We start from the raw sequence: 21,826 nt of genomic DNA on the forward strand, positions 1-21,826 counted from the left end.
GCTGTTTCTTAGCCCAGCAGAACACTCACCGTGAAAGATGCAATGGAGTCGGAAGGCAAAAAAGAATAAATCAGTAAAGTCATCAATAAATATGCATATCTGACAAAAAGTATTCCAGTATCTTTCAAGAATGAAGCAGGAATAGTAAATTGGTGTCATCCTACAAGTTCAAAGTATTCAAAGTCAGTCATGCGGATTTACAGAAGTGAGAAGGTGAGTATTTCAAACTATACACGTTAACGAAATAGTGAAACAATCTCCATTCCATATCCCACTCACCCCACTCCAAACTGAGACTAAAAATTCTCATCTCTAATTAGTTTGAGAGGCATCGAACCATTTTACAGAGTAAGACTGGAATGAAAAGCACAAGGCAAAAAAAAGAGTATCTTGAAAATGAAGTTAAAATCTCAGGAAAGAAGTGATGAACTTAAAAAAAAAAACTTTAATTCTGTCATAAGGGACACACGGAAGAAAATAAAATGTCTTTTGGGGTCTAAGAGACGAAAAGCTAATATACAGAATTTTACCTGTTTATTAAGTAATGATGTTACATGGCATCAGTTCCGTATTTCTGAGCACCTTCAGTAACGCACTTGAGATGTTTAACCTTCACGCAGAAAAAAAAAAAAAGCTCTAAAATTCCTATGGGCCTTTGGTGCTATGACAAAGCCCCCTACTCCATCCATGCATTTCCCAGGCCTATCCCTGCATTACAAATAGAAAGAACTCTTCGCGCAAACCCTCATCTTCAATTTAGGATTCGTAAGAGCCTGGTAAAGGCTCAGTTTCACGCTGAGCTTTGGCCAAGTGCAGTTCGTATTACTGTAGCAGGAGCGACGCCGCTCGCGCACGCACGAGGTCGCACACATGAGCCCTCGCAGCCACGAGGCTGCCCAGCGCTGCGGCGCTGCCTCGAGGAGCGGGGCCGGCAGAGCACCAGGCCAGCCCCGAGCAGGGAGACAGCGGCTGCGAGACCTCCTCTTTGGGCAGCAACACCCAACTGCACACATGGGCTGTGCTGTCCCTAACAGCCGTGTTTGCTGGAGAACAACTACGCCAGGCCACCTGGCAGGGTGTCTGGATGGGGGAAATGAAAAGGTTCAGCCGCAGAGGTCAAAGAGGAGCACTTGTCTGACAAACAAGGAAGGCCTCTTGAGGTAACGGCTTGGTGTGGTGTATAATGCCCAGCAGAGGTGACCGCTCTGTGCAGCTGACGCACAGATACTCACTATTGCTGAAACAGCCCTAAGATGTCACCCAAGTTCTGCTGAGGCAAACTTTAAGACCTGAAAAAAAAGATGTGCCAAGCGGCTAGTTATACGTGAGATAACGCGTGTTGCCAGTTTGGGCCATCTAATGAAATAACCTGTCCTCTACTGCTGTAGTTGGAGACTCCAACTTGATGTGGATTTGATCTTCTCAGTGTATTCCAGCTGAGCTGGAGACAGGCCTGCAGCATGTACCCTTCTCTCTTCTTATGGAGGAAATAGCTTGGGGGAAAAACAGAAAACCTGACTCATTGAATAATAGTTTCAAATGACCTTTGGAATTTCTATTTTCTATAGATTTTCTATTAAATCTCCATAAAATCTTTACTTCACAGAGCAAATTTAGTCCTATAGTGTCAAACCCTTATTTACTGTGCTGGGAGAAGGAACAGAAAAGCACAGGCTGGAATATTCCACAAGGAACTTGGATAACAATGCTCTGCAAGTTGGAAAAGGACAAACACGCTGGACCCAAGCTGGAGAAGACGTTCATGGATATGTATCCATGGATGCTGTTGCTACATGTTGACAGGCATCAAAAAGTTAAACAAGAGTTTTATTTGTCTTCTCGAGTCCTGATCTATTGATAAGGGATGAGAGCTGACATGGACAGTAACGTCAGTGGTCTACAAAAACACGTAAGACTGGCTGAATAACTCAGACAGTTAGTTTGGAAATTAGCAGGGTGGATGGGAAAGTCTGTTTCATTGCACAGGCAAGATACCAGCAACAGTTTCAGTTGCTTAACTGTTCCAGAAAAGCAGCATTGACCCACTCCAGTGCACGACTGACATTTAGTGTCTTGTCCAGCTCTGGAATTGGCAGCAACACTTTTGGCAGCAAGATCACCTGTACAAGTAGGACCTCCAGGTCAAACCTAGCATTTTGCCTAAAGACACCTACTATACAGTGTCTCAGTACTGAGATATTTGCCACAGATTTCTGGCTTGGAAAGCATCGTGCACAATTTTCATAATCACTCCAAGAAACATCTACTGAGCCACACATCCTCTGACTTTCAAGTCTGAAATGCAATACAGACTGTGGGGATGTATTCCTCCTCAGGAGGCTGCATTACTATTTATACCTCACCCAGAAGTAATAAGTCTCGTCAGGTGCACATATGGCTTGCACAGACTCTGCTGCACTGGGGCCTGTTGAGCACAGGATGCAGTTCTCATGTTTGAATGTCAGCTGTCATTACTTATGCACTATTTTGAATGCTTTCATTAACTTTCTCTCCCTTTATTTTTCTACCCTCAAAAACCAAAACAGCATATAAGCAGCAGCTTGCTCAAGTGCATTTCTTGTGCTACAAGAAAAACACGAAGAGTGAAACACCCTAAGGTTATACCATAATCTTGCCACGGGTGCTTGAGCTTCTTTCAAACCCATGAACATAAAAATTTTGTCTGTGCTAAGTTAGCATCAGAACTGTAAGGTGAGAGAATTTGAAGCTCACTACTGCCAAAAAGGTCACTCCCAACCCACCTTCTCCTTCCTTCTCCCGGCCGTCCGCTCTTTCTGCGACCTTAAACCAGTTCTGACATTCATCTGATACCTTAATGAGCCAACGCAACCTACTGAAGAGCCTTCCCAACAGTTGAGGCCAGCACCAGAGCTGGTGGCTGGCGCACACAGCGGGGAAGCAAGAGCACGACCAGTCTGGAGGGAGGCTAGACTTTCAAGCAGCTTAGGCGTAATATGAAACTGCGTCAAAAAATAAACTAACATATTCTTTAAATTAATGAGCAGATAGGAAAATTGCTGATGCAAACCCACCAAATTTAAAATATGCAGTTTTTCCTCTTTCTACCTCCAGGCTTCCCTGCAGCTCAAGGCAGGTTCCCTGTCTTCCTTTTCCCCCTAATAATATTCTTGCTGACCCAGTGCCTGCAGTGATTTGCATGCACACAATTTAGTGATGAAGTCCCAGCAAGGCACCATTAAAAACTGGCAAGCAGCTGCAATATATGTTCCCTCAGACAACAGGAGAACGAACTGAGCCTGGTCTGTGCCAAATAAGCCCTTTGAGAAGAGTATAAGCCCACTACATTTAAACATCTCTCTCTAACTTTCTACTAAGCACAGATTGTGGAGAAATAATAGAATCCTGAATCTACATCACTGTATAGTTTTGATGTCTTTTAGCTCCACTCATGCTTTCCTACTTGTGCATATTTTATACCTGAAAATAAATATAGACTTCACACAGATAGTGGTGCCGCTCGCTTCTCAGCTGAGTTTCACATTTACTCGATGGGAGTTTGCTCTGGATGTTCCCAGGATCCTGCCTCCCACCAGCCGTGACCTTCAGGAAGAGGCAGCAGCACCAGGCTGGAAGCACTGTACATTCCTGCTTCTCCAGTTCTCAGGGAGAGCCTGAGCTTTGCACGTTTTGATCCTTTCAACTAGCTGGTGACAGTTAATGCTGCTGGTCAGTGCTCAGAAGACTCCTGGAGGTGACAGGTAGCTGAAGGTAAACCAACTTGCAGATGTTAAAAAAAAAAAAAAAAAAAAAAAGGCATGGAGAGCAGGCATGTCTGGGAATCTGGATCTTTGCCTTAGTTTTTGAGTGGCTCCTCAGCCCACTCGGGGATATACCACCGCCCCCTCTTTTGGCAAGTCGGCTGTCATTGAGCTCTAAGTGCTGCGAGCTGAAAGTGTAAAAATAGCCACTGCCCAGGCTGGAAAACCTATCCGATGATGTCAACGTGCCTTTTGAGTCCTCCCTTCCCCCCCGCCACTTCCTTTCCTATGGCACTTTCTCATTACCTCACTGTCTCTAATTCTGAAAGTGCTTCTCTCGGCAGCTTTCGGCTGCCAAAGCGAACTTTACACAGCAGCCAGGGCCAAATCAACCCCCGGCACATATATAAACTCTGCCACCCACCCCATTCCTTGGGACACAGCCAAGCCGTCCGTTTGCCTTTCCCTGAAAACATGCGCCTGAAATCCGTAATGCCTATCTGCAAAACCCAACAGCAAGAGGAATCAGTGCAGGCCACAGTGCAGGCCAAGCAACGCGCCGCGCATCTGCATCCCATTAGCTCTGCGGAGACAGCGTTTCCGAGGAGCGGGGCAGGCGGCCGCTGTCTGCGAGGTGCGGAGAGGCGGCGGCAGCAGCGCCCGGCCCCCTCGGCCTAGCAGGGCGTCCCCCAGCACTGCCCCTCTCGCAGGCCCTACGCACCTGAGGAAGCGGGAGGGGAAGGGCAAAGCAGCCCAAACCTTTGCTTTTCCCACCTCTCCCCTCCCCATCAGAGTGGATCTGAAGAGAGGCCATGGCAACACTGAGGAGGGCAGAGAAGAGGTGAGAGGGAGGGAGAAGGGGAAGGAGGCAGAAACGTTGGATACCTTAGGGTTTATAGCCCTCCTCCTCCTCTCTGCCTCCCTCCAGGACCTACTGTGCTTAGGAAGCCGGGGGGTGATAAGGGAAAGGCAACAGTCAAGCAACCAACTGGACTGCAGCCGGTGTGGAAAGAGAAGCGGTTTGCAGCACCTTCTCCTGGGATTACCAGCAGGAAGCAGCACAACAGCTCTGGGCCTGCTCTCTACACACTTACAGAAATTAATGTGATTTTTAAAGACAAGCCAGTTAAATCCAGTCCTGAAAACAGTTCTGTCAATATTGCCCTCCAGAAAGCTGTTTGTTTCTCTACTACAAAACTGTTTTGCCTATGTAGAAATTTCTCTCCAACAGGAACAATCCAACCAGCAAGTGATTTTCTCTGAATAATCTAGTAGAAGAATTCTGGTCACAGTGGAAAACTTCTGAGTAAAAGGAGGTAGGAAACCAGAGAGAACAAGAGAGATCAGTTTTATAGCTAGCTTCCAAATGGCTGCAGTCCACTGAGCACGAGGGCCCAGAGACAAGCAAATAAGCTGGAAACACACATCCAAATACTTTTTTTATCTGCTTTTTTACCGTCTTGGTTGATAAGTTCTGGTGAGATGCAAACACAGCCACACAGCAACTCATAGTCTAACTTTACTAACCCCTCTTCAATTTACCAGCCACTGCTAGGGCACCATAACTCAGTGTGTGTTTTTTTCTTCCCTGTGAAGTTAGAAAGATTTTTCCAAATCACCTTTGCTTAGCAAACGAAGTTAACAGTGGGCGTTTTCATATCACGTAGAGCCTCCCAAGTGTGGGGCGCTTGTTTCGAATGAGGCGGCTTAACCTGCAGCTGCTCCTGCTGCAGCAGAACATGCCACGGCCCTTGGTTAGAAGCTCAGTCTTTCTCTGGCTAAAACAGGTTCTTCAGTCCAAAAGGAGGGGTTCCTACCGAGCAAGAGTCAAAGTTTTCAAGCCAGAGGTAGTCACCCAAGACCCAACCAGTTAAATTTGTTCTCAGCAGCCCTCCCACCTCCTCCTCTAGTAGGTTCCTCTAAATGACCTACGTGCACCCAACCACCACCAGCCTCTGCGTGGGTAGGTGGGAGGAGGGTGCTCACACGCACACACACATCAATGTGCATTTCCCCACAACAACCACAACACCCAAACAGAAACATCCAGAAGTTGTAGGAAGATCTAACACATGAGAAAGTGGGCGACATGAAAAGTTTTGCCCTGTGCCCAGTCAAGGGCAGTGAGCACAAGAAGACTCAAAACATTTATTCTTGTAGATATTCCATGTTTTAATTTAAACCAATGTGAACAAGTGAAAACAAACAAGGGAAATCCCACAACATTCGGTATTTTCCCAGAAAAAAGAAAAAAAAAGCAAATTCTGTCTGCCAGACCAAAGTGGGTATTGGGCAGGACAGAGTAGGAAAGGAGACCAGGTCCTTGAATTTGTCCAAAATTTAAATTTACAGATATCCTGTCCTTCATGCTGAGGCACGTCTAAGGAGTTTGAGAAGTTGTGTCATTAGTTCCTGTGTTTGTGGAGCAGAAAATATTCCACACTTCTCCCTCCCACACCTTTAAAGCTTCTGGCAAGAAAAGATCGGTTTTACATCAGTCCCCTCTGCTGCTACACAAAGGGGCTACCTACAAACACTTGGAAAAAGCAATTGGTTTTTTAACATGTGAGCAAGAGAAGAAAGAGCCAGGCCATACTTGATGTGTATGCCCTGCATATGAAAGGATTATCAAACCTTTCATGTGCATCTCAGTTGGTAGTAACAGAATAGCTACTAGGTGAATGCTTACCGAGATGACTGAGGCTTTTCCATTCTCCGAAATTACCAGTTATGTGGGCAATGACAATATTTTTAAGGCACAATAATTTTTGTTGCAAGCCCAGAATTTTTTTTTATTAAAAGGTTTATTTACCATTTACTGTTGCCAAAAATGCATTGAGGCTTAAAACAATCATGCACTACTAAAAGTATAATTTGGAAAAGAACATACACCATCACAGTTATTTAACATGTTATTAGCCAATGTTAATCATTTTACATGGGGGATTTTTTGCCACCATTGCTTTTTTCCCTAAAAATGGTCAAAGTGCTTTATCACAGTGGTAGCAGCAGAAGTTGGGATGAGTTAAAGTGGGGAAGCCTGATGATACTGCTAAGCCAATTCAGTGGTTAGCCGCCCCGCACAGTGGTAGCCCCCTGTTCCCCTGCCGCCGGTGCTCATCTGCTCCCACAGCAAAACTAGCTATTGCCAAGATTATTGGAGACTGACAGTAATTTAATTCAGGTTTTCTTTTATGCCAAAGATGTATAAATCACATATCACTCATGCTCCTCTTCAATGCCCGAGCACTCAACTGTGTCCTGGAGATATGCCAGCCTCAAGCTTTCATGATGACTTCAACTACTGAACTTACATTTCCAATGTAAAAATGTATATAGCACTTCCAACTGGCAAACTTTAGCTATGATATAAAATAAGTCAGAATTAATGTCAAAATATCCAGCCATTTAACCCTATGACATGGACTGCACTGGTACGGAATGGAAGGGCTCCTAGGATCTCATATGAACTCATCCCCCCTCTGCATGTGCAGAAATTTCAGACCTTAAATGTGACAAAACATTCACCTCAACAAGGCGACAGACTGAGTTTGCATTTAGGGTCTTTCCTGCCTGCTACTAAATTATTCTGCTTTTCCTTAGGAGAAAAAATATCCTGGTTGTGGTAAGAACGGAGTGACCTTTAATGTCCTCATGGGATTTACTTACTTATCACTTAAGGAGTGCTGTTTTGACAGTACTACCATTCCATCTCCATAGCCTACTTTTTAAAATAAATCACATCCTGCATTAACAAAACTTAAGATTTATTTCTCTTGGAGCTATTAAGGATATAAGAGAAGACAGATTCTTGACGTGAAATGTCCAACTTCTCCTATTTCATGTAACGCCCGCACTAAATAAAACACCAACCCCAGTGGTTGGTGACAGTATTCAGCTCAGAACATTGTATTTTCCCCAAGCAACCTCAAATGACCTGAAATATTCACACATTTAATAAGAAAATGAGTTTTTCAGGTATCCAAGAAGAACCATTTCTGGATAGAAAAAGATCGCCAAAAAAATCAAGACAAAAATTAAGACAATTTTATACAGACAAAGCCATAAAGAGTTCCCTTCAGTGAAAAAAAAGGTGAGCTACTTTGCCTTTATTGTTTGGTACCTCACTGTAAGATCACGTATAGAAAATCACATATAGATCACATATATACAAAATGCAATGCTCTACTTTATGTCCCAAGATGAGCCTGCACAGATTGCTCATGTGCCCATGTTTCAAATCTCTACCCAAGATCTTTCCATGTATGTAAAAAGATACAATTTCTCAAGCACCAGTAATAAACACCATTAGCGCAACTGCAGTGTAGAGATTTTAGAGATGTAGGAAGAGTACAACAACACCCTGCACATAGTCTGATTTATGAGATTACTACAAAGAAAGAGGTGGAATAAAGCAGAGGCACATTTGTATCAGACGCATTTTGCAAGGAGCAAAATTACTTTTAAAACCGTATAGGTTTCAAATCCAACAGTTTGGTAATCCTACTTATGGAAGCAAAGAGAAAAAGCAAGCAACAGAGAAGAATAATCTCTTTTGTTGCCCTTTAAAGTCATTGGGCTTCAAGTCGCACGAGTTTTAATCCAAAAATGGCTTAAAATATTTGAAAGCACTTTACTGGTTGCATAGGTTGTTATTTCTGGCCTATTGCCTGTTTTGCTTCCCTGCATCTGCAAGTACGAGTTCACCTGAAATGTATGAAAGTGTCTTTGGTCACTACCTTTTCTCAGCTCTCTGGCACTCTTTTATTTGAAGAACTTCTTTTGTCACTCTGGTATGAGATACCAAAATTCATTAGTAAGGACCTTATACTCTATGGATTTCAGCCAACTCAATTATATTAAAAATCATCCACTTTGATAATCTGGGCTAAAACAAGCAGAGAGATTTACATTTATCAAAGAGTTTATGTCAGAAACAGAATTAGAAATGCTAGCATCCTCTTTGCCTACCAAATTTTAATTTTATAAGTCCAGATACAAGACAAGGATTCTTAACTTAGGACTTAATAAAAGCAAACCTATTACTGTACAATCAAGCAGACGAATGTGCAACTGGAAAGGTTACGTTCTTTACATGCCTGCCAGTGCTTATGATGCAAGAGGGCTCAGAGGCCCACTCCCAATGCATCTAACAGATGGTTCAAGAGAAGTTGCTTATAAATACAAACTTTTTAGAGCAAAAATGATTTAAATTCATTTCCTTACATATTTGCTCAGTAGTTTTCTTGTGCGAGTGATGACTCTAGCCCTTTAAAGTGGCTCCCTTCTACTTTATTTAGCTTCACACTGTGCACACGATTTGAGTGATGTTACACAAACAGATTAAATAATATAAAACCTTGCTCCCACTTACCATCCTTTCTTTCTGATGGCTCTAGCTCTCATAAGACAATTCACTGAGTTAATTCATCTCACTAACTCAGCAGAAAACATTTATTCTGAGGGCTTTGCTTTCTTCAAAAGCGAGCTGGACTGCTCCCAGAAGAGGCCAGTCAGCATCCAAGCTAGGTCAGGATAGTGGCAGGTGCACTGAGCTGCAAGCAATGAAAGCAGAGGAGGGAAAGAAAGGAGGGCCCTTTCGCTTCCCTTAGTCATGACAAATCATTAGGTCAGTTCAAAACATTTCCTGCGATTTCCCCCTTGAGGCAAACTTCTTCATTTTTGTTTCAAGCTGTTCACCATAAGGAGGCTGGACGCCTAGAAACGGGCCTTCCACATTTCTGTTTGGAATATCCTGAGGATAAACATACAAGCCCACGCAGCAGAGATTGCCAGAGAGTGCACAACAAACCCAGAAGGCCGGGGCCATGCCAGCATTACTCTTTGCACTGCAAGCACACTATACTCTTAATTTGCAAAGCCACAACCCTTCCAGGCACTTCAGCTTTATTATGACTGTACTGTAGAAATGTCTGGGATTTCTAAATGTCTTCTGCCCTGTCAGCTACTGAGGCGTAGCTCCCAGCAGGGTAGCCAGACGTCTGGAGATCCTGCACAAGGGTTAGAAGAACCCTCAGGTTCCACATAGGGGGAAAAAAAAAAGGAGACAGTCTGGAAAACTCAGACAAGGCAGATCATAAGCACAGCAAGGTTTACATGGAGAGGGAGTAGCTCCTAGTAAATCAAAGCGCTGAATATGAGACCTCCTATCACAATTTCAACCCCCTGACTCTCCACAGCCAACTAATACTTCAAGTGACAGCCCAAAAGCTCTTCTGTACTGGTTTGTCAGGCTGCGCTCCTGCTATCACCATCTTGAAAACATTAATTTGCTGTCAAATGAATAAAATGCCGGTCTCTTTACACAAATTGGAGAGAACAGTTTAGCTAGCAGAAAATGCTAGAATTAGGATTGCAGGATAGTCTTTCCCCACGCAGTCCTCTCACACTGTCATCTTCCCCCAATTTTTCTCTCTTCCCCCATAAAACCACTGGCTCACCACCTTTCACCAAAGAACTATTTTTTCCCTCCCCCTCAGTCTCTAGATTATTAGCTACTCAAACCCTTAAATCAAGCTCTGCAATCTCCTGTCCTAATTAAATCAAAGGATATTTCGCATAAATAGCATTTTCAAGATGTAGCTTTAGCTTCTAGATTTTGTCAGCAAAGTTTCCAGTACTGCTTCAGGGCCAGAAGGTTAAAGATTTCTCAATGACGCAGGCTCCCTTAGTGATAGGGTGATGAGGAAGTGGCCCAAACCCCCTCATTCTTCCCAGACACTAAATCAACAAGCAGAGCAAACAGCTCGTGCCTCTCTCTAAGGAAACGGGGGAGGAGTGGAGCCATCTACCACTTACTCTGTCAACATAACAAAAACACCCAAAATAAGGAGGATTGTAAATTTTAATTGATATAGAAATTAGAATTCCAAAAATGAACTTAAGCTTCTGTAGAAAACAGCATTTATGTTGAAAACTGCTCTTCTTCTTTGATCTATGTTACCTACCGATGAGCTTCCACCTTATTTTTGACCTCTAAATGTGCCCGAATTTTCCTGCCTGAGAAACTACTTTCCGTATCCTACGCTACACTGCTCCAGCCTTCGTTTAGTCTCTGGATTTGCAAGGTAAAATTAGCCATAGGGGTTTCTCCACAAAGAGCCTCCTAATCTGGATCTTGCTCTTGCTTGGGTTGAGGTAACATGGGGTCAGCAAAGCATTTTCTGTTTATTTTAGCTTTCAGGGGAAGAGCTTCAGCAGGCCTGAACCTTAAGAGCTGCAGTTAGTTAAGCGCAAGATACATTCTGGAGAGATAAAGCAAAAGTTTGGGGATTTGTGTTTTTAACGGAAGAGACTCGTGTATCAGACAGCATCTTTAATAAATCAAAGCCCTATGATTCATTCTCAATTTTGAGTTGATATTCCAAATCTCAAATACTGCAAGACGAAAGCCAAAGAGAAACAGATTCAATTAGAGAATCTCCAGCAGAAAAAGAAGCAATCCTCCCCTAAAAAAAAAAAAAAAAAATCCCAGCTTTTTATTAAAAGCTGATTGCAGGCAGCCTCTGTTTCATCAGTAACTGTAGCTTCTTTATTTGGAATCCACTTCTGTCTGACCAAAACCATCAGGGCAGAGAAAATGATAAAGACTACAAAGTACCATAAACACATTTATCAACCTGGATAATTAAATAGGCTCCTAACAGGTTGGGATTCTAATGCTCAGCATAATGTGTAGCAAGTGTCATTAACATCATTTAGAGACTCTGGATAAAAAAAAAAAAAAAAAAAAGCTTCAGAGTAAGATGCAAAACATTATTCAGCAGGTCACAAAAACAGACTTTAGTGCTTGTCTACAGTTTAGGTTGCTTTAAGCGGGTACAGCTTCTCCTAGTGATGGCATCTACCTTGCTTTAAGGTCCCTGGCAGTTTAACCCCAAGCCAACCCATTTAATACAGAAAAGTGGAAGACTTTTAACCAAAGAACAAGACTCTGGGACAGATTCCCCACATACGTTGCTGGGAGTGAGAAATAATAATAAATACATAAAAGAATGCTTGGTAAAACTAGGAAGGGGGGGACGTAACCTGATTATTTACAACATTAGAGGATTGGCGTCTGGGACCCTGAAGGACCCTTCCAGTCCCATTTCTTTATGCCTCTTTACCTATTTAAACTTCTGCTAAATTACACAACAAACCACCCCAAAGTTAATCACAAAAGGGAGCAGTACCTGCATCATTAAACTAGTTTCCTGCACTGATTCTGTTAGCGACATTCCCTTGACAAACTAATTCAGGGAAGAAAGTGAGGGGAATAATTTCTTCCATTCAGATATATGAAGAAAAAAACCACCTAGCTCACTTCCATAAAACAGGGCTCATGTTTATTTCATCACAAATGAAGATAGTTAGGACCCTCTTGGGCTGACCTGCTAAGACTTCTCCCTATGAGAAGCTGGTTTGGGTGCCTCCTTGGGCATCCCTCCCAGGGTGAGGACAGCAGAGGGTGCTGTAAGGCTGGACGAGGGCACATCAGCACTGCTGCAGGGAGCGTCCCGCTATCACACGAGGCTGCCGTGGGGTTTGCTGCTGCTGTTTTAAGTGCTCCGGAAGCCCTTTAAGATTCAGGGAAAGCAAAGATAATGTTTCCTAAATATTGGAAATTCACGTTTTCAGGCATATAAGCAAAGTGTCGGCTGGACACGCGTGCCATTGTTAAAAAGAATCCTAATCTAAACCTTAATCAAAATTTCTGTTGTGACATAGAACTGGAAACTTTAGTGCCCTGTTAAACATTACTCATCTCTTAAATCTGGCAAACACTGGAGAGCAAAGAGTGACCAGGCACCTAGAAGACAGGCAGAATGAGTGTCCACGCTGTGTCCTCACATCAGTCTGCCAACACTTGTCATTATACACGACCAGATACTAACCCAGAGCCTCAATCAGTGGCAGGCCACAGAGATGCCAGCGGTCAAGTTGAGTCAATCTAAGATGTTCATCTAGTATGTTTTTTTATACAGTTGTGCTTAGAGACATCTAAAAAGGTCGTGATTTAAATAATTCTTTGTTGCTTCATTTTCCCTGTGCACTTTAGCTGTGCTCCTGAAAGGCTGGTGCGTATTTGTCACGTAACTGAAGTGGTAACTCACCGAATACAGTGACAGTAATTAAATATGCTCCACAACACAATGCATTAATTTCTTAGCAGGGAAGATTCTGCTTTGATCATTACAGTTGCAGCCCATAAAATTCATTATGAGTCAACATTTTAAACTTTTATTCAGTGTTTTAATAGCAATGGGTGAATGATGCAAAAAATTACTTTCCTTTGCAGATGCACTATGATAATCATGGCATGGAGACAGAAACTAATTAAAATGCACATACACTTTAAAATTATTTCTTGCTAGTTAAATTTTAAAATAATCTGGAGACATTAGAATGTTTAGGTGAATAGTGTCTTAAATCTAATACAAACAAACAAAATATGTACTATCAGCGAGTAACTGCTTTTTGTCTACCCTCTCTTCACTGCTTTCAGACAGATGTGCCTGTGCTCCTGCAGTTCATCTCAGGTCGCTGAATGGATAAAGACAAAGAGCTGCCCAGGGTTTCTTCTCCTTTTTCCTCAGTTTCAACCTGCAGTGCAGCACTCACTGCAGAAACTCGATGATAAAAGTATTTTCAAAGGCCTCAAAAAAAAAAAAAAGGTATTTTACCACTTCAGCAAATATCTACTCCAGGTCTTAAAAAGGATTTCCATCCATTTTGCTTTTAAAATTTAAGATCTCAGAAGAAAAAGGTTCTGCTCAATTAAGTGAATCTAATGAGTGGTCTTTATTGCAGACTACCACTTATAATAAAAAAAAATGAAAAGGTATCCTTTACATATTTAATTTTAGCACAGTCCTTTAACTCTGGTTTGGCTGACACAACACCACAGTGATTCGATTACTTAATAGTTAATCACAGGGATAAAAGGCAGCAAAAGGCTGTGTTCAAATCTTTCATGAATGGAATAACTCAGTAACGCTGCAGCTCACAGTTGTGCACTCCTCACTCCATTTCTTCCAAGAGCCAACAGACCTGCACGCAGTTAGTAGCTCTGGCGTAAAGATTTCCATATTTAAAACTGACTTCAAGAAAATCCCATTTGCTGCTTCGGAAAGAATTCCCACTGCACGATGACGATGAAGTTCACATAACTTTGTTCAGGCACTGGATCACATGCAGGAGTCTGGTTAAAAGCCAGTAAAGAGTCATTTTATCACTACTCAGAATATACACATCCCGGCTGTACCAGCAGCAAGGGAACTCTTTACACTCCCCAGGAACTTGCTACCTAGATACAAAAGGTTACATTTCCAAATGCCACGGATTCCAAATTGTAATCAAAAGTGCTATTTTTAAAGTGATGATGATGTAAGCTATAAAGCCAGGAACGTTTTCCCTCCCTCTCCATCCAAAACCAAAATCCCGTTTGCTTTGATTCAAGAACACATTGTAATCTTGCAGCTCAAAACAAGAAGGGGATTCAGGGTTTAAGTTCTGCTATTCAAAAAAAGACAAAAATACAGGGAATAAAAAAAGTCACAATTAAAAATCCGTCTTACTGCTAAATGAAAATATAAAGCTAAGGAAGGAAATCATCTAATCACCTAAAAGATGCTTTAAATACAGGATTAAGTTAGAAAATATTTTAGTACATGAATGAGAGATTACTCCTATGAATAACAAAATCCAGCAGAGAATTTCAATTTTAGTTGAAAAGGGGAAAAAGAAAACCAACCAAAGGAGCTGCAGCACTGTCACTTGTCATTGCTGAAAGAATTGAAGAGGAGGCCACCCTCCTTCTTTGAACTTGCAGACACACTGTCCCTTTTCTGCCCATTAAAAATGGTTTGGCAGCCGACATCCCTAAGGCACCTCAGCTGACTACTACAAAGAAGAAAGAGAGAGCCTGGGAGATGCTTTCGGAAGAGAGAATGAAATGAGCATCAGTTTAATCTAAGCAGATTTTTATATATACATATATATAAATAAAAGTGGCTGAAGGGGCTCAAAACGCAACTTTTCCCCCACAACTGAATAAAACTGACTTATGTTCAGGATAACACTAATTTTCAGTTGAATTTATTGTTCTATTGTACTATTTTTTTTTCAGAAATGTTTACAATGTAGCAAATTAAAAATAATTAACAATTAAATAGGATAAAACTTCAAAAAATTCTCTGGTCTACTCTTGTTTAGAGCACTGACCCAAAAATAACACTTCTTTGGTTTTCTAGGCATGCACTAGAAAACCCGTTTATTCATTTAAATCACCCCTCTAACAGTTTAGAAAAATAACTTCTGGTTTGCACACCTGGCTCCATCCCCAATCTATTCCAAGATTTTTCAGACTACCAACAGAACAACACATTGCAATGTATCAGAGATCACCCTGCGATGAAGAGTCTTCGCTTCTTTTGTACACTCACAGAAAGAGATTAAGATTACAGAGACAATTATTAACAAGTAACGTATATCAATGCAGTGCACAGAAACAAAGCACTGCAGTTACCCAGAACAGTAAATGAAGAAGTTAGTAAGTGCAGAGGAAGATTTGGGGAAAATGAAACGGATTAACAAAAGAAGGAATTTGGCCAAGGGTGTTTGTGCTACTGCGCATTAATTCTGACAATGCACTGTAGAACCTGAGTGATCCAAAGGGACCATAACCCTTAGCCATCCATGCAAAGTGTGTATAAAAGTGGTCTGAAATTCAAGTTTTACCTGAATGATTCCATCTCTGGGAGTGCACACAACACACATTTCCACACAGCCGCCTTCTAGAAGTCTTTTTAAAGTTGTGAACAAAAATAACTAAGAATAATTACAGAGAAATTATCTTTAAGAAGTGAGCATTTGCCATTTAAGCAACCTCCTCAGAAGTGCCAAAGCAGGTAAAAACATTTATATTAAAAAAATCTCTAGTTCTGCCAAGATTGCTGAACTAATAAATAAATAAATAAAGGCAGAATTTAGTAATACTATGAATGAAAAAAATTAAATCTATCCTTCAGTAGATAAGACTTTACCCGGCAGCACTATTCCGACAAGGAGAACTTGAAACGAACAGAACAAAGCAAGAAGCAAACAACCCCAGTAACCTCACAGTTCTTCCTTATCACTACGGAAAAAAATACTGGGAGCTGCAACTATGATCAGTGCGCTTCTGAAATATGGAGACGGTTGCAAGGGTACCCAGAAACGTCAAAAGTCATGGGTAAAGATGTCATTCCAATGGGAAGTTTCTTTATTGCCAGCTTTCCGGGGGGGCCAGCAGCACATCCAAAGCTACAGAGATTGCTCTAACTTTCATGAGTTCTTAGATGACTGTTCAAAACCTGTTTTAAGTGTTACTGCATTGGAGATTGCATCAAAAGTATTCCTACAGACATCTTCCCTCTATTTTTTTTTGGGGGGCGGTGGGTGGGTGTGGGTATGTATATATTTATTTTGTATGTGTGTATATATATATATACACACACACACATGCACACATATACACATGCATGCACAAATAAAGGTGTATGTGTCTATATCTATATATGTGTGTATATCTAGATATTGATATATATATATATATATATATATATATATATATATTCTTGACTCAGTCCTTCAATGAGTCAGTCTGTTACAACACAAAGCCAGATGCCAACAGACCATTCAGTTCAGATGGTGACCTGAACAGTGACCAATACAAAAGGAATTTGCAAAACCTCCACACAGGCTAATTCAGCAGTGACATGAATACAGCAAAGGCTGGCAGGGCACACGAGGGTACGTAGGGAGATTAGATTGAATTGGATAATGAGAAGGAAACGGCAAGCTTTCGAAATTAGCAAATAAATGTAGGAAAAACAAATGAGTTGGTAGCTGGGAGATAAAAGGCAGCAGAAAGGACCAAGAAATCCCTAGAAAAATAGAATAATTAGGGATCTCCCACTGCCAGGAGCTTGGTACAGCCCCACGCATTGGTTTGCATTTTCAACAGAATAAAAACACGCAAACTGGCACACGGAGGGCGTCCCAAACCACGTTCTTGAACAGGAATGTAGGATTTTGCCTTGTCTTCCACAACTCTCTCGAATGGGTAGGCAACTGTAGTTCTTCAAATGAAGTTCGGCAGCCCAATCAGACATCACACACACAGTTAAGTGTCTTAGTAAGATATGCATCTCGCTCACTGTATTGTTTCTGCTTCACTCTTATTTCTGTTCTGCATTAAGCCTTTCCTCCTTGTTTATGTTTCATTCCAAAATAATAAAGTACTATTCTTCCTCCCGTCCCTCCAAGCTGTCTCAAAAATATTAAGGACGTGTTCATCAATGTGTAAAGTGAACTTTAGTACCTATGTCAATAGTGGCCTTGCATTATTCTATGATTTTCTCCAAATATGCACAAATTCCAGTACATGAAGCCCTGAACTGTAGATTTTGTGACTTTCTTGTATACAAAACATCAACACAATTAGAAACAAAATATACTGCAGTGAACTAAAACATCATCTACAAAATCGATGATGTAACTAAGGTGTTGTTTTTCAGGCTTTCACATGAAGATTGTCATATCAAGGGAAAAATGAATTTTTCATACGAAATTACATACTGGCTGGCCATATGCATCCTGCTCGGTGCCAAGCACCTTACTGAGGTTTAATCCTAGCTCCAGACTTCATAGATCTGAGTATCACCAGAGGAAAGACAGACAGCCTTGTGTCCAAACCACTTTTCTGTAATTTTTATGAATGAACACAGATACTAAGTACTCCATATAAGATGGAGCCCTGCCAGAACACCCTCACATGCCTTTTCTGCCTACATCAGGACATAGAAAATACAATTTTGCTTGCACAAAAACAAACAACAATACAATCATGTTAAAACTATAAAATATTGCACAGGTACAGACACATACATTTTTGTAGACATCGTACAAAACATAAGACTGTATGCTAAGTGAAAGTCACAAAAAAGGAAAATAAATAATTTTTAAAAGAAAGAAATCTGAAATGCATGTGCAAATCCATGGAGTTATTATTTTATTTGTCTCCCTTCAAATCACTACAAATATGTAAAAAAAAAAAGGGGGGGGGGGAAAGGAAAAAGCATTCAACTTTTAAAAACAAATCTGTCTGACACTTCTGGCATTACAGATGTCCTGCTTTCTAGACAGTGTTCCCTAACAGATTAAGAATACATAAATGCCAAACTCCTAGGCTATTACTAATTTACTGAGAGATCTTCCCAAGGTTATGGTCCAGTCTCTGTTCACATATACGGAACAGAGGTCACTCATATCTACACATTTGTTAGGTTTTGTGACTACAAAACGTCCTAAAAGTCACAGATAAAAGTACTACTAACAGATAATTCTAACTCTACCCTGTCTTATTTATACCTCAGAAACACAACTCCTCACTCATCTGACAGAAAAGTGCAGGATCACAAAAAGAAAAAAAAAATATTGGAGACAAAATTATAGAAACAATAACATTATTAATTCAAGGTAACAATCTTTTAAGCCATAAAATGTATTGGAAAGCTTTCAAACCAAAGTCTTTTTCCCAAAAGATACCATTTAAAATTCCTCCCAAACTATCAAGAATGTTTCACTAAATATAATTAACAATAAAACCACCTAAATCCTCCTGAATGAAGGTATTTTCTTTAAAACAAGCCCTAGTTTCGATGAGGATTTTCTGACCCTCAAGAGAGGGCATAATTTAATGCTGGGGCCCAACAAATGAAGAACAGAAAGATAAAATCATCTCTTGTGAAGCCCTGACATGATCGGTCAGATACCCGACTGGACTGTGGCCACTGGCTTTTCTGGTTCCAGAAGAGTCATCTCAACATTTACAATGCCTTAGAAACTCTTTTTCTAGACAGATAGACAGACAGCTATAGATATGTAATAAAAAATGAATAAATAAAAAATAGAACCTCTCAACTTCAATCTTGGCCAAAACTTTCCAGAAATTCTCATCTTTGTATGATGAAAACATCTGGTTACTGAAGAAACTTGGTCTTTTTAACACGCTGTTCCCAGCTTACTCACTACAGGCAAGTTGGGACAGCCCACAGCCAAATTACTGCTAGGAGAAGACTGAAGAATACTCTGAGGGGAGTGTAAGATGCTTGGCTGCAAAAGTGGTGTCTGCCCCTTGCTATTCTGCCAGCAAAGCAGGGAGGAAAGGGTCAGAGCACTAGAACTGGCTGTTTTTGCCCCTTTGGAGAGGGAAGGATGACGTCTTGGGTAGACTTTCATTCCCCTAAGGGGTTCTGCTGAGGCGGCCATTTCATTCCAAGGACAAGGAGAGCCAATGTTAACATAAACATGCAGATCCTCAGCCTAGAAACGGCAGAGTCCAAAACATGCTACATGCTGCTCACAGGTCAGTCGCATTAATTCAGCACTCTGCTTTTCTTACTAATTGCATTGCTTCCCTACCCCAGAGTCTGCCTCCTTGCTGGCCACTAGACTTGAGGCACTGTAATAGAGGACCGGAACATCTCCCAAATATATGGCAGCTCTTGCTTCTTAAGAACAGAAGCACACAGGCTTTCTCCCTCAGATTTTCCTCACTGGCGATCACACCTTTCATCTAACATGACTAGGTTTAAAATAAATAAATAAGGCCATGTTTCCCACATTCAGATAATGTAGTTTCATACGATTTGGGATAGCGGACAGAACTTTTATATTCAACTATTTCTCAACTAAAAATAAAAGCCTTTCCTTACTAGATCATTTTAGTTCCCAACAGAAAGTAAATTCAGTTTCAGTCTCTGAAGGGTCTCAAGCAATTTGCTCATCAGATAATTTAATTATCTTAACAAACTAATTCCAATGCTTCTCTTCCCAGAGGAGCTTTCCTTATTCCACATCTTTCCTCAAGGCTTATCACCATTTCTCATTAGGTCACCTGCCAATAAGGAATTGCATATATTTATATCAACCCCCAAAATATTTTGAGTACCGTATCAAAGATACAGACCAATTTTAGACTTAAAATCCTTTGGAGCAGGTCAGAATCCCCATCCTGTCACGACATATTCATGACAATGAGTAATTGAGTGTACAAGACTACTTTTGCACTGGTTTCTGACCCCTCCAATCTGAAATAACTTCAGGACTGTTTCATTGCTCAGATGAACTAATTCCCAGCCTAACTCCCTAGATGTTGCCTCCCAGATGATGCCTAACTCCCAGCAGCTGTTGACAGACAACAGAGAGAAGAGCACACCAGGTTTTAGTGAGACAGGTTCCTTTCCCCGCACAAACATATCTGGGGCTTCAAAGGAGGCACCAAACTCATGCGGCAGCTGTAAAAAACCAAGGAAAATCCCTTGCAGTGAAGATATTGTGGTATTTATCTGATTTCCAGCCTCCTTACACTAGTAGTGTGTTGTAAAAGGACAGGAATGCAGGTCATTTGGGTTTCTGTCATTCTCAAGGGCCACCTGTGCAGCTCGAGATTCACAGCCAGGCTGTGTAAAAAGACACAGGCCTAAATGCTAATTCTTGCTATGCAATCCTTATGGAGAGGAACTGCACTCAGGGACTGGATCTTAGGAATTTATTAAGAGACCTAGGCACAGAAATGAATCATAACAACCTTAAATACCTATCTCTGATATCCATATTTATTACAAATTAAGAAACAGGTGATTTTTAGCAGTATGTAACCTTATCTTTGTGGTGATACAAGGCAATAGAGGGGAAGCAGCGTGAACAAAGAGAGAACGATACCCCTTCCCAAGGGGAAAGGGCCTCCACCAGCATCCAGGAGCATCAATCTGTCACTGCTGACACTGCATACATAGATACTTCAGGGATTTAAGGCATTAACCAGGACAAACCAAAGCAGCACAGTTGCACAGGGAGCAGAAGACATTTTAAAAATACAACGTAAGAGCAGACATCTTAAAGGTAGGAGAAAAATAAAGGGCATGACCGATCTACGCTGAAAAGTAAATATGTCACTATTAGAGTGCAACTTTGGATCCGATTTGAAAGTATTAGTTTGCCTTGCCACCAAAAAAAAGCCTTTTTTGGCCCAAGAGCTCACATTCCCCTGGTGCAATATGGAACACCGCAGCAGATTACAAAGAATTTGCATGAAAGAATTACACAGAACCCGAAATTCTTTGTTGGGAGAAAGCACACATTACAGAAAAGGACTATCACCCAAAGCTTGGGCTCAGTTTACAGGGTTCTAGCAGGGCAGGGGTCTTTCGTGGCTGAAAGAGACACTCACTTCTTCAATACAGCAAAGCAAGAGGCTTGCAGAGTGGCCTTTAAAGAATCTGCCTTCCTCTCCTCATTACTGTCCTCGATGCTTAGAGCAAGACCTAACCAACATTACCAACATTAAATAAATAAATGCCGAGTTCTGGGCCTTTCTGCAAGCAGTTTGAATACGGATTAAAAAAAAAAAAAAAAAAAAAAAAGAAAAAGGCAGTTACCAAATTGTATGCCTAATATTCACCCATTAGTCCTCAACCTTGAAATCTCAAAGGCCAACCCAAATAAGAGAGAAACTGCAAGGGAGAAACAGAGGGGAGAAAAAAAATATTATTACAAGCCAGTGGCTGGGGAAGGGCATTATAATGATGTTAACATCATCAAAAACAAACAAGCTCTGTGATGAGAGCTAACTTTTAAAATCCACCACATTAAAGCTGTCTTTGGAATTACTCCCTCCAGCTCATCTGTTCTCCCATCACTATTTAAATGTTTGTTTTAAGTATTTCAAGAGATCACTGCTTCTCAGCTGTTCAGTAACTCCCATCAGTAATAGCCATCCATTTCTAGCTCTGAACTTCTTAGCTCTATCAGAAAATTTCAGACAGATACTGAATTTATAGCCTCCTGGGACATAACGTCTCTTAACAAATCCATCCAAGATAGACGGGTTGTTTTTATTCTAGCAAACATTCCTCCTACAGAGCTGAGGACAGCAAGCCTCACTGGAATGTGTGGGGACACATCACAGAAAGCTATATATTTCCTGCCTTGGTTCTTTCGTTCCAATACATACTTTAAGCACAATCTTTACATGTAAC

General features: G+C 41.2%; 1 protein-coding gene across 2 annotated transcripts in view; it reads right to left on the minus strand.

The window, feature by feature from the left end:
- Positions 1-21,826, minus strand: part of MRTFA (myocardin related transcription factor A) — an 87,957-nt gene that overhangs the window by 44,136 nt on the left and 21,995 nt on the right. The window lies entirely within an intron of this gene.

The sequence above is a fragment of the Tinamus guttatus genome, unplaced genomic scaffold (genome assembly GCF_059628265.1).
Source record: "Tinamus guttatus ecotype Peru unplaced genomic scaffold, ASM5962826v1 Tinamus_guttatus_pri_ptg000472l, whole genome shotgun sequence".
Classification (NCBI taxonomy): domain Eukaryota; kingdom Metazoa; phylum Chordata; class Aves; order Tinamiformes; family Tinamidae; genus Tinamus; species Tinamus guttatus.